Source organism: Dermacentor andersoni, chromosome 2, assembly GCF_023375885.2.
Source record: "Dermacentor andersoni chromosome 2, qqDerAnde1_hic_scaffold, whole genome shotgun sequence".
Taxonomy (NCBI): domain Eukaryota; kingdom Metazoa; phylum Arthropoda; class Arachnida; order Ixodida; family Ixodidae; genus Dermacentor; species Dermacentor andersoni.
This window is the reverse complement of record NC_092815.1, coordinates 65,918,408-65,932,883: the sequence shown is the minus strand read 5'-3', so window position 1 is coordinate 65,932,883 and position 14,476 is coordinate 65,918,408. Positions and strand designations below refer to the sequence as shown.

Below are 14,476 nucleotides of genomic sequence, written 5' to 3'. Positions count from 1 at the left end.
TCTATTAAAAGAGGGACAGGAGGCGTCTGTCTTCTCAGTCTTTCTGTCTGTCTGTGCATCAATTTGTGCCCCTGCTTAATTAGCTACTTAATTAGCTATCACGGTTTGTCGGCACCGGTTTTTTTGCGAACCGTTATACCGTACGAACGACGATGTTAATTGCTGACCTTCGCAAGCCTAAATTCGAACTGCAGCTGCGAACGACGTGCCGCGCGCAGCCGCGGACCAAAGGATAAAAGCCCTGGCGGCGCGTCTTGGTTCAAGCCTCTGCTCTTCGTCACGCCGCTCACTTCCGGGAGACAGAGAGAGAGAGAGAGAAAAGCAAACGCGCACCAGTGACGCACCACCCACCAACGCCTGCACTTGTGCTCCTTCGCGGTTGAGCAAGAACTTAACGGCAGCAGAGCCCCACTTGCTTCGCAGCTGCCCTGTATGCCACTCGTTTTACTTTCCTCTTGGATGTCAAAAGGCTCCTCCACCTATTTTTTGCCAGTTCACAAACAGCTTTCTATATGCCAGCCGGAGGATCATCCGGCCGCGAAGTCGCCGCCTCAACGTGTTTACAATGCGGGCGCGCCCTAGGCCAACACGAGCACAGTGTCAAGAGTCGGCAACAGCCTTGGGGAGCCTCGAGGCCCGCAAGATTCGCTCGTATATTTTTCGCCCATTGTGCGCGAGAGCGATACCTGCGCGCGTATGTGCGAGCGTGGTAAGGGGGATGTGTATACTGTTGAACACACGCATGTGTGTGCACCTTGCTCCGGAAATATTTCCCGGACGTTGATAAGTAAACATTGCGTTTTCTTTTTTTTCCTTTTCCTGATTCGACAGCCCCAAAGGTGATGCCTGCTAGCGCCGAGGCGCTATAGAATGCTGCAGAGTCTTAAGCCATTTACGAAAGCAGGACGACGGCAGCACTATATAGCGGACCACAGATGACGTAACAGTTCCACCAGAGTGAAGGACTGAGTCTCCAACATGTTTTGAAAGCGGAGTTTATTTAATTTCTATGTGATGAAAAAAAAAAAGAAGAGTTCCTATGTCTCACTAAAACCATGAAAGATCACTGAAAGCTGGAGCCACCGTAAAAATATTCCTACACGCTTGTGCGTGTAGGAACATTTTTCGTGTAAGGAATAATAAACTTTACACGCTTGTCAAAGTCAATGCACGCGAATCACCTACTAATTTATTTGACGATATTGACACGTGTACTTATATTTATCGGGCGACCACGTTTCGCCGCCTAACAAATGTTATCGCACGGCGCTTGACGCGCCTGCATGTATCCGAAGTTTCTGGAAAGCTATCGATGCTTCTATCCGCTGTCTGTTGTCGCCGAACCTTGTGTTATCTGATTTCATCGCGTGACTCGAATGGTGTAGAACTTGGTAGAAGGCATGCGGGTCCCAACGATTAGTGTCGAACTTTCGATGACTGCTGTATAAAAGCCGACGCGCTTGACCCGCTGATCAGATTTTCGACGATCGCCGACCGTGTTCGCCGCTATCGTTGTGCTATAAGTGTAGCCTGTTTTTGTGGGCACAGGTTCGCCCAATAAAAGTTAGTTTTGTCTTTCACAGTATTGCTACTGTGTTCTTTAACGTCACCACCACGTGACAATATTGAATATGATGGCAATTTTCGTCACTGGTTTCAGCTAATCAGTTGTCTCTGCACATAGTAATACGGCACCATGCCCACTGCAGTTGACACAAAGCCGTTGTGAAGTGCGTACGCCTTTACAGCCTTCATCGGAGGTGGAATTGAGTTCTCTTCGCCTACCGGCAGTAAATTTCATTCGTTATGCAAAGCGAAGCATCACAGTTTTCCGATTTGTTGAGACCGACAAACATGTTTCAAGACGTGTGAAAAACAACTAGGATTTGGTTACGGCGAAACAAGGTTTTGAGTTTGTATTTCTCACACAACATATCATTTCATGAAGCAAGCTCTTCGCTGAAAAACGCAAGCGCGAAAGGAGCGCAACCGCTAATGAGCGGGACACTATGCTTTGGTTTCCAAAACTCGCCACGGTCACAGCCTAAGTATTTACGTTATTTTGAGGGCGACAGGCCTGTGCGAACGCCATTGACTTCGCGGTGCCGTCGACGGCTGCACGCACGCATCCACCGCGTCTTTCCGTCCCCCCTCTCTCTCTCGGCTTTCTCTTCCCAGCCTCCTTTCCCTCAGCGTATCGTAGCCAGCCAGACACCCTTCTAGTTAACAACCCTGTCCTCTCGATTTCTTCAATCATCTCTTATCCTGCACGGAATATTCGGGCACAGGAATGCCGAAGTGACTGCACCTCTAGTAATCTTATTTCCAGCAGTCCGCGGGGGCGTTACTCATCGCTGTACTGACAGCATCGAAACAAGCCGAACAAGTAGTTAAAGGGAGATCGTAAGCTTATTGTCATTGACAAGCAACCCGACCTGAAGACGTTTCTCCTCTTTTCGCATGCCTCGCCAGGAACATTCGCGCACTGCAAGCATCCGCGTCGCAACAGCCGCGTTAATTGGCTGCCGCAGTGATTGCGGCCGCAGTTAACGAAATTGTGCCACGTCACGTGCTTCGTTAGCGCAAGCACCTTCCGGCGGATCGGCCGGTGGGCGAACGTCGACGCGTCAGCCGCCGCCGCTTGTCCAACGTTGTCGTCTTCACAAATGCAAACACAAAGGCGTCTCGTCGGAGTGAATGACAGCACGACGATGGCTGTGCGACAGTGTGCGTTTGAGTGTCCCCTGCAAAACAAAGCGCGCGCTGCGCCACAGGAGGTCGTCGTGACGCGTCCCACGCCAGCTGCGTTTGTTTTTGTTTCTTGTTTTGCCGGTGCGCGACAATCGAAGGCTATCTAAAGTGACAGCGAAGATTAGCGTACGGACGAAAACAAATAAGAACCGCGTGGAAAGAATGGTTCAGAGTCTTGCGCATGTACCTGAAAGGGGGTTAAAGGAAGATTCTTTTCCTCAACTGAGCGCACCATTGACGCTAAGCTGGTGGCAAAGAACGAAGACTGAAGTCGTCGAAGTAATCGAAGTAGATGTCGTTTGAAAGCACAATATTTCACTCAAAGCCCTAGTGACACACCTGTGACAATCTTTCCAGGTAAATCAACTTACACAGTCCAGCAAGTCATTCGACGCAATATCCCGCAGGGTCAGGGCACATAACTAACGCCAGCTAATATACCAAGCAGCGTTTTTGTGATTTGTTTACTTATTTCAACATTGACGACTTGAGTTTCACGACTAAGGCAGGTATGTGTTACAGCAAAACCTGAAAGCAACTACTAATAAACGACGCATATAGAAGGAACAACGTTCTGAACAAAAACAAAACTAAATTCTTGCGCAATACATAAAGCGTCTTTGTACAATGGACAGTGCAAGCACAGGTAATGCGAACACAAATATAGGGGGATCTTTCTTTTTAGCCGCACAAAATGAAAAACATAAAGAGATAGCCCGTCGCAGATTGACCAATTTTAACTCTTGATATAGTCTACTCGATGAGGTGGCCATTACTTCTATGATAAATTAAATGCTTAATGGAATAATTAGCATAATTACGCTAAGGAGCATCTTAATTAATTATCTTACGGCACATATTTTAATTTACGAATAGTAGCTAGTGAGTTCGCAAGGCGTATCCACTTGGAATAAGTTCTTCTGGCTGCAAGCGTTTCGGGATATTAATTTTCAACGTCTCTCACAAAATGCATTGCTGCTCCAGTTACTTTTGAGCGTCAATACATAAACCAGTTTTCTTTAACAAGTAGAACGCCAATACATTTCACCGGACACACTGAAAATTATTATATCTCGAAGCTGTTGAAGACCTGAGAATACGTTTTACGTGGATACGCTGTGTGGAGTCAACGGCTGTAATTTGTAGATTGAAATATTGCTTGAGACCCGCCGCGGTGGCTTAGCGCCTATGTTGCGCTGCTAAGTACGAGGTCGTGGGATCGAATCCCGGCCGCGGCTGCCGCATTTCGATGGGGATGAAATACAAAAACGTCCATGACCCGTGAATTGGGGGGCACGTTCATGATCCCCTGATGGTTAAAACTAATGCGGAGTCCCCCACTACGGCGTACCTCATAATCAAATCGTGGTTTTGGCGCGTAAACTCCATAACTGAATTCAATTTAAATATTGCCATAAAGTAATTAAGTAAATTAGCGTAATTATGTTACTAAATTTAATCATTTGGCTTCTCGTAGAAGTAACACCCGCCTCATCGAGTAATTTAGATCAAGGGTTAGAAATGTGATATATGCCACAGGAAATTTTTAAATTTGGTGCAGCCAAAGAAAGAAAGAAAAACACCCTATATGTATAGCTTAATGGGTAGAGCAATTTTCTTCATTTGACGCAATAGTTCTGCGGAAACCCGCCAGGCGGAAAGAAGTAATTTAATTTCTCATTTACTTAATTACCCCTTATTTAATTATCTTAATAAAAGATACAAAAATCGGGGTCACGTGAAGAAATTGACGCAAATGTGACAATTACCATTTTAATAGCGGCGAAAGCGCTGCGATCGAGCCATCAAACCACGGTCTAAACTTAACGTTCAAGTTCTCCTGCCAACAGCTGTCACTGCCGCTGTCTTAATGTAGACATGCCTATATCTTAACCTATTACTCGTCCACTCAGAAGTGCCAGACAGAATTTAAGGAGACTTGAATGTCACATTCACAGCCTAAGCATAGAACAATGTAACACACCTACAAACTGTATAGGCAGCGCCGACATCGGGGACCCTGCCATGGCGCTAAACGCAACTACGCGCCAGTGCGGCGGCCGCGCTATACGGCGTTAAGTGCGCGGCCATCCTCCCGAGACGAACGCTTTTGTTCGCGATACACGAGCCCTTTTCCGTTCCATTCCAATAAATGCACAACGCTCGCATCCCGCGTACCCAACGGGGTAGGGGTACATCTCGCTTTTTACGGCCCATAAAAAAAATCGGGCGCGTCGTATACGTATATCGCACTGCCGGCCTTTATGCAAAAGGTTACTCTCTTTATGGCGGCGTATCCACCACGCCGCGCCTTGACCCACAAGCGGGCAGGCACGACGCTTTGGAGCGCCGAGATGTGGCCGCCGATGCACCCAACACGTCTTCATCCTCAACTCCTCGAGCGTGCCGCGATGGTTCTACTAAACGATTTCGACGTGCTTCCTACGTGTCTTTGTGTTTATTTATTTTTTTTCTAGGATACACTCGAAAACGCGTTTCGCGTATTTACCGCTGTATAGACGCGCCACGAAGACGTATATGATGCTCGTTATAAGAACGGAGAGCCGAGAAACTTACCGAGGAAGTGATGTGAATATTAAAATTACTTGAATTCGCATCAGCTTCTTTTTTTTTTTACTTTACCTCGAGAAAAAAACATGAGGCACAGTGCTTCTCTCTGCTTGATTGAATTCGCTACACCTACATTAAGTAAATAACGTGCAAGGAATGCGCACATGCAGTTGAATGTAATTGCTGTGATGCCGCCTATGGAGCAACACTTCGCACGGGAACGAAATGTGAACTCGGAGGCGCTAGAGATATTTTATAACTTCTTCTTTAGCACAGTTATCTCTTTCGGCATGTTCTTCGAGTACGGACACGTATCTCTCTACACCGATCGCTTCATCTAAATTGTGCTTTTCTTGCGATAGCTACGGAATACGATGACCACGCGGCGGCGGCGTTTTGGTGATGACTCTCAATTCCCTTACAATAGCATGGATATATGACTAGTTTCCTGGTTGCAGTATCCCTTGCTTCCTGAACCCATTAGTGCGGATGTCCGCGCCATTCATGGCGGTTCTTCAATGGCATTTGGTATGTCCGCGCCACTTGTGGATGACGTATTATTTCTTTAGTTCAGTACCAGAGCTACCTCGTTAGTTATGTATACTGGAGCGGTAGAATACAATGATTGTACAGCCTTTCTTGAAAATAAACCTGTACCGTCATTGCATTCTACCGGTGCTAGCATATAAAGCGGGAACTTGGAGGTTCAGAAAGAAGCCGGAGAATGTGTTAACGAGCACGGAATGAGCGATATAAAGAAAAGCGATAGGCGTAATGTTGACAGTAAGACAGCGATGTGGAGCGAAGACCAAACGGGGGTGGCTGATATTCCAGTTTAAATTAGGAGAATAAATAACGTTTGGTATGCCGCGTAATGCGTAGAGAAGATTGTTTATTGCTTGTCTATTAGAGTTGCATAAATGGGTGCCATGAGAAGAGAAGTGCAGTAAAGGATGGCAGAGAATCAGCCGGTGTGATTAAGTTAGAAAATTCGCCGGCACAAGGTGGGGTCAGCTGGCGCAAGACAGGGGTAACTAAAGATCGCCAGGAGAAGCCTTTATCTTACAGTAAAAAAAAACCATAATTATCACGATGATAATGATACTGGAGTGAATCCGACGGTGGCGATCTTATGAAGCTTCGTTCTAACTGGTTGCCACTAGGCAAGTTCTTTTATTGTTGGCTGTGCTTGTTGAAATGGCCTGCAGATTATAGAAGCTCTCGCACTAGTGAAAACGCATTTCGTATTGTAGATTCTACGACGGCGACTTCTCTCGTCAATTTTTCCCCCTTTGATTCTCCGCTAAGTAAAATGTAAGGAACCATAAAGATACAGTGCCATACTCAGTGCAAAAAAAGAGTATTTCTATCTTTATATTTATTCGGCATCGGTGCACCATTCAGACGTTATTGTAATGCAAATGCTGACTGACACGTTACGCCACGAAGGTGCCTGCTGCCAACCATACAGTTTTCGCGCACTTATCAAAATTGTAAGCAGTCCTTGCAACCGTGGTTTTTACATCCATGCGAATGCATTGTTACCTTTCGCAGCAATTGTGCAGCCCACAGCGCGAATGCGCCAGAGCTTTCCTCGTTTTCCCACAACGCTGGGCGCAGAAGAAAAAGAAACAGCCGTTGAACCAACCGGCTTGTTTCCTCATCTCTTCCACGCATTGCATTGCATACAGGAGCTGACAGTCTACGTCGTTTCACAACCTGTTCCGAAGGCGTCCATTCATAACGCGCTACTCTGTTACACCTACATCCGGTGGCTTCGCGTGGAAACTTCTTTCGCCCGCGAGGGTCTTCACGCGATGCCCGGCGATAGTGGAGCCCACAGTAAGGCTGCACATAGCCTCCCGAAGCTGTTTACGCCCGACCGGAGCGTTACACAAAAGAGAACATTAATAAACCCGGACAGGCATTCTAGATAACAAGGACGTTCAGCACAGCCGTCGCGTTTACGCGCCGCAAGCGTATTCCTACCGTGCAGAGCGACAGACGACGGTGTCGCCTTACGAGACTCATCGGGAGGTGTCGCAAAGCGACGTGTCGGAGACAGCGGACGAACGCGGCGTATAGTGTCAACAAAAAACGCTGGAACGGCGCCGTCGCGAGCTCGCCTACGCGGCGGCGCCTTACGTTGCACGATCTCGGCGCCACTCCACTCATGGTCACGAACGAGACGAAAAACATCTACCGTCACGACGCGCAAGCCCCGTGCGATGGTTACGAGAACCGCTGTGCACGAGACGCGACTTTATATTTCTTCCGAGACAAGCGCCAAAACGAACAGGGCGGCCGTACAGTTGTTCCGCCCACCAGTTATTCAAACGCTTGGCACTTTCTTCGGCGGCGTCACCTCGCGTTATCCTGCGGTAGCTGTACATAGGCCGGGGAGCAAACGCAAATACATACATTATGTTTCGCTGAAGGCACGTCGTACGCGCATATGACAGTCAGCGGGGAACTTTGCGCAGCCAAAAGGCTGGGTTGCTTAGCATGAAAAACGAATTCCTGCTTGAAAGTATTGCTCATTTTTACTGTCACACCGCGCACGCACATACATACGCGCATATGCGGTTAATGACCTTGCGCCAAAATATGACGCATTGGCTTTAAGGCAGGCCGCGTTCGAACTGCTCTGTGCCTAGATGAAGATCGAAGCCAACGAGGGTTGCAATGTGGGCTTGTTGGTAATGCATCTTCAAGGGGAGTATGGTAGCGTATGGAAGCCAAGGTGCTCAAATCTTTCGGTACAGTATGAAAATAGATTTGAAGGTATCTGGGACAAGAATACGACGTGCTTGATGCAATGTTGCCCTTGACGCAAATACATGTACAAAAAGTGCTGGAACGTCTAGACGCAAGAAAAATACAATATGCTACCGCTGATGCGAGTCAGCAGTGTAGCGAATTGATACAGTCCCAATCTTTTCCAATAGCAGGATACAGATTAAGTCAGCAGTTGCATATCAATTAATAGACAGGTAAGGAAGGAAATCGAAATTTTTCGCGTGGCCTTAAATGTTTTTTTTTTTTTAACAAACTAAAATGACATATTCTAAACAGACGGAATTTCACACTCCCCGATTTGAAGAGAGAGCACAGTTAGATCCATATTTAGAGCCAAACGAGGTTGATTCTGAGAGTCAGCTCAGTAGAGGCACGAGTGCGCCTGTACGTCCATTGAATGAATAGCAAGAGTCTCCGAACGCGATTCATAAATGTGCGCTGCCCTAGTTCGTAGCGTATAGACTCATCTTTCCTGCAGACGCTGAATACGCACTAACGCAAGTATTACTCGTAAAAGGCTCATAGTTACCACATCGCACCGCAGACTCACAGCAGATCTTCAGTGCAGTTCACGAGAATAGGTTTTCCTGTGCATAACTGTGTTTTTTTTTTTTCCCTTTTTGCAGACAGCGCAAAATGGCTACAGAAATCAATACACAGGTCCGGCATAATGTAACGGTTCAATTTCACTGCTATTCCTTTTTCGCACTTTATCAGTGGTTCAAGTGGCCCTTCACCCACATTATCATTAGCCGACCTATAAGCGAACGGTGGATGATAAGAAAGACACAGAATCGAGGAACCTTTATATTATACCGGCCCAGGAGACACTAAGAGAAGCACGAGAAACGTTTCTCTACTTTGCGAATCTCCTGGAAAAGGCTGGGAAAGAACAGTTCCCTGACAATATGCTTAAGTGCAAGCATGCGTGCGTATTGAACTTCTTCGAAAAGGAATTTCCTTGAAATATTTACAATATGAGGTTATTCATAATATCTATTAGCAAAGACACTAAGTACAACCAATTATGTCTGAACAGGTCCCGGAAGCCTACGATTAACGCATTGTAGCAAATATCGTAATATCCAGCGACTACACCCACGTCATTTGTGTAACAGAGTTGTTTGTACATACCATTAACTTTGACCCTCCGGGGTTCTTTATTGCGCAGCAAAATCTCGGTAAGTATGACGTCTTCGCACGTAGCACTCCAATTAAAATGTAGCCAGCATTCCCGGCAAACGAGCCCCCAAGCTCAACGGCAGAACGCTATGTGAACTAAGCCGTCATACCCTGTGAAACTCGTACGTGTGTTCTAACACTCGCCACTGACGGCTAAATAGGCAGTTAAGCGGTAAGAGGCAAACTTATGTTCCGTTCCAATTTTCACGAAACCAGTAACGAGGGCATGTGCACAACAGAGCGTAGTCATGCTTTCACTTGCACCTAAACTAAGCCACGCTATTTCTTTCTTGGGTTTACTCACGCAAAGCGTTAAAATTTAGCGTTAATGTTTGCTTCTCTAAGCTATCTGCATCAACGCTAGACGGTGTCAAGTCGCAGAGACGTGTTGAAGAATTACAGGGAGCAGTCGAGATAAGTAAGATACGGTTAGAATATTGGTGGAAAAGAAGCAGGGAAGAGACTGATAGAATCGGAGTCGTTAAAATCACAAGTAACTGTAGAATACAGAGATAGAGGTTTTAATGCAGAAAGAAAAGATCAAGAAGAGATAGGCAAAATGCTGGACCACAATAAACGTAGTGAAACCTGATCAGCTCAAGGAGGCTAGGTACCTATCGCCTCCCCGTTTCAAAGGGGATGCCAACAAATATCACCACCAGCACCATCATGTTTTATATGCGTTCCATTACTTGGGTTTGAAGCTGTCTTCTGAGCAGTCAAAATAAACTGCCTTCAATGCCTGACCAGAGAGAAAGAAAGAAAAGAAGAGAGAAACGTAGGGAGTCTAAACCAAGGACGAGAATCAGAACACGCCCCATAAGTCAAAAACAGTGCGCGCATGCTCATAAGAGGCGCACAATATTCTCGTCGCATAGGTGCTTACCTTGGCTTCATCTTTAGTCGTAAGCGTCGTCTCGAAAATCAGCAGGGTTATGTAGCCGCCTCATCTGCAAAGTAGAGCAACAAAGTTAGACAGCCGTTACGCAGTAGGAAAGTCGCTCTTTTATAACTTAATGTATGCAACAACTGTATACCGCATAAGTTTGCTGACAAGTGGGTGCTCATTGTAGGGCGTATGTATAAACGAAAAGTTCGGGGGAATATCAAACACTAATAATATTCACATTACTGCATAGAAGCAATCTGAATTGGTGTTACGTATTGCTTTAATCTCGCTACATCCGTCTCCCTTCGCCCTCTCACCTCCCCACCCGCTGCGGTGCCCTGGCGGCTATGGCGTTGCGCTGCTATGCACGAGGTCGCGGGATCAAATCCCGGCCGCGGCGGCCGCCTTTAGGAGTTCTATTCTTGGGTGTTACGCGCCAAAACCCCGATTTGATCATGAGGCACACCGTAGTGAGGGACTTCGGATTAATTTTGACCACCTGGTGTTCATTAACGTGCACCTAGTGCACGGTACCCACGGGCGTTATTGCATTTCACCCCAATCGACATGCGGCCGCCGTGGCCGGGATTCGACCCCGCGCCCTCCGACTTAGTAGCGCTACACCATAGCCACTACGCTACTACGGCGGCTGGCGGTCGCATTTCGACGGGGGCGAAATGCAAAAACTACTGTGTTCCTTGCACTGGGGGCACGTTGAAGATGCCCTGGTGGTCGAAATTAACCCGGTGTCTCCCACTACGGCGTGCGTGATAATCAAAACTTGGTTTGGGCACTTTGGCACCTGAAAGAATTCCTTGCCCCCTCCCCCCTAGAAACGATGTCGATGTCGTTGCCCTCCTAGAAATTCCTACGGCGAAAGACCATCTTTTTAACTTTGGAAGCTAAGAAAATGCCAGTTCACCACAGCGACTATCTAATACATTTAAACCGCCCGCATTAGGAAGGAAGGAAAGAGTGGAGAAGGAAGGCAGGGAGGTTAACCAGTTTAGCCTAACCGGTTTGCTACCCTACACATGGGAGCGGGATGGGGGGGGATGAAAGATGGGAGGAGAGAGAGAGAGAGCACATAACACAGCAAACACATCGTCAGTTACAGTCCGTCACTCTTGCGCGGTACGCGACATCACTGTCACAGCCGCTTGTCCAAGCCCGTATCCTTCATAAACCGAAGTAGTCCCTTCGTCGCCCTCAGCTGCGATGTCTTCTGTCGGCGATATGTGAAAATGGTTGCAACTGACAGTGGTCTATTGCCCAGGTGCGCTAGAACGGACGCCATGGACTGTCTCTGAACATTATATTCAGGACAGTCGCACAGAATGTGTTCCATTGTCTCCTCGCAAAGACAGGCATTGCAGAGAGCGTTGTCGGCCATTCCAATGCGAAACGAGTAGGATTTCGTGAAGGCCACCCCTAGCCATAAGCGATAAAGCAGGGTGGCCTCACTTCGGCGGAGTCCAGTTGGCATACAGAGATGCATCAATGAGGGCAGGTCGTGTTGATGATTGCTGCGGTTGGTCTGGCTGCTTGGTGTGCACCATAGAGAGAGCGTGATCTCCCGTGCAAGCACTTGAAGCCTGCTGGCTGCGTCGGTACGTGAAAGTGGTATGGCCTCTTCCTGTGCGTCTTCAAGAGCTGTCCGAGCGGCTTTATCGGCGTCTTCATTTCCTATGACGCCGCAGTGACTTGGCAGCCACTGAAACGTCACGTGATGCCCTTTCTCATGTGATGTATGAAGTAGGCATCTAATATCGAGCACGAGCTGTTCGAATAGCCCGCGACGCAGATCTGATAGCACAGATTATAGGGCTGCCTTTGAGTCACTGAAAATTGACCATTGTCGAGGAGGTTCCCGATTGACGAAACAAAGTGCAGCGCGAAGAGCAGCTAGTTCCGCAAATGTAGATGTCGTTGGGTGGTCAGTCCTAAAGCTGATGGTAATACCTCTTGGTGGGACGACCACAGCACCGGACGAACACTGGATGTTTGTGGAACCATCTGTATTAAATTTCGCATTAAATTTCTAGTATGTCTGCGCTCTCTGGTAGATAAATAAATCACGCCAAAAGACGTGTCATATTCCTTCGAAATTTGATCAAACGTGCTACTCTCATTTGCTTTCTTTCTTTCTTTATTAGCAAATATGTGAATGGAATAAATCGCTGTTGCGGCAGAAAATTACAGCACGTGAAAGCGTGTGCCCAAAAAGAAAAAAACAGAAACGAATACAGAAACTAGTTTCAGCGACCCGCCTTCCATTGGCAGCATCACGGATGCGTCAGCTCAGTTTCTCCTTGCATTGCGTTTATAAACGACTAACAAGATTATCAAACGCCTTGGGACGCTCTACATTCAAAAAAGAAAGAAATTCACGCGGTCTCCCCAAGATGCTATCGAAGTAATCGAGCATATAAACCACCAGTCGCTTGTCATTTCTCCTATACTTTACCTTTTCAGTCATTTTTCTTTATTATTATTTTCTTCATCACGTGCCGAAACCTCGTCGGCAGAAAACCGTGACGCCACTAATGGTGCGTGTTGAAGCGGATGATGCAAAAAACTCTAAAGTGACAGAGAGCACATTTTCGCTCACCTCGGCTTCTGATAAAGACGGACATTACACACGAACAGAAATAAAATGAAAAAAAGAAAAGTATATAACGAAAAAAAAATAATGAGAATAGCAAGAAGAAATTAATGCCTCTAAGTGACGGCAAGCAGGGCGGGCAGGACTTCCTGTGCGAGAATATGATGACGGCTCCCTTAGGATGACAAAAAGAAAAGAAAAAAAAACGAGAGAGAAAGGAGAAACGCGTAAAAGAAAGAACAGAAAGGTCAGCCTATACTTCGGTTAATGAGCGACGACGTGCGTCAAAGTCTGCAGAAGAAGCAATAAACGGGCCATTAAGGCAGTAACCCTGCGCAGTGCCAACATTAAGTGGAAATTTGAATGACGCTTCCGAAACAACAAGCTTGCAAAATGTGGGGCAGTGGGCAACTCAAGACAAGGGGAAAAAAGTCGAACAGGATAACTAAACAACTCTTTAACACCAAAGGCTTGCCTTAAGGTTCTTGCAATTTTCTGCTCTCCTTTCTTTTTCTCTCCCTCTCTACGTTACGTTCCCAAGCTGATGGTTAATCACGTGTGTTCCTTCGCACAAAAACACCGGATTACTGGCGGATCCGCCAGTGTGGGCACGTGCTCATAGGCTTTCAGGGCAATAAGTATGCTGGTACAGCAACAACTGCTACTATACGAACTACTGCCAGTCACTGTATACTACTGCTAGCACAACAACAAGGCGTACGACGCGATGCGACAAAAAAGAAGAAAAGAAAAGCTGTGACAATCTTTTGAACCGTTTTGTGGTTCGACGGAAGGTATTTCGACCACTAATTTTCTTCGCTAGAAGACTGAATGGTCATGAGCACAGGCCCCTCCAGAAGCGCTGCTCATTTGTGGCGAAGCAGTTCGTAATTAAGTCGCGCGTATCTAAACACTGACGTTAGTTGTAGTGATTAATGACAAACACTGTCTTCGGCATTCGCGTAATAAAGCTTAACGAGGAAAGGACGATCGCCGAAAAATAAATGCACGTAAAACAATGAGCGCGCATATAGCCAGGAAGAAAAGGAAAGAAAGAAAAGGGAAGGATTCTTCAAGGTTCGAGTATAATGGCACTCCCTATAGACTTGTAACGATACTGAAGCAACTTGCTAACGACCGACTTGGAGAAGTACATTAGCGCTTCGGCAACCGCCTAAGTGCGAGATGCAAATGACTCGACGCGGCGAGCAGCGGCTATTTTCCCAAACAGACATTCGCATAATGTCGGAAAGCTTTCTCCGTTACGGTTCTCTCTCAAACCCTCGCACGCAAGGTGATGGCGCCGCTAATAAAGATCTCGGTTAAACACTATAGTGATGCGCGCCAAACGAAAAATACATTCAAGAACGGCGAACTGCACTGGGAAAGGGGAGCGAAAGAGGGGAGTGAGCCAGCCTAGCAATGATTCGAGTGGAGAGCCAGGCTGTACCGTGAGTAGCCCTGCGGCGGAGACGCCGACTACTATTGTGCCTGTGGCCATCCCAGCGCAGGCACGTTCTTTCGAGAGCGGCTTTTCCACAAGAAGTTGTCCTCTGACGTGGCCGTACCGTGGCATGGCTGTTCATATATAGTGAGCAACGGCTGAAGCTCGGCAGAGTAGAGGATCTCATATCAAGTGCACAGTCCGAACACATCTCTGATATTTCCGGCTCTTGGCG

The 14,476-nt window shown here is 47.1% G+C and overlaps 1 protein-coding gene across 2 annotated transcripts in view; it reads right to left on the bottom strand.

Annotated features, from left to right (window-relative positions):
• LOC126542193 (uncharacterized) overlaps window positions 1-14,476 on the bottom strand; it is a 258,073-nt gene that overhangs the window by 64,524 nt on the left and 179,073 nt on the right. For both annotated transcript variants that reach the window (XM_055077066.2, XM_050189144.3), the window contains one exon: window positions 10,190-10,253. The gene's annotated coding sequence lies outside the window, so the exon portion shown is untranslated. The remainder of the gene's footprint in view (window positions 1-10,189; window positions 10,254-14,476) is intronic.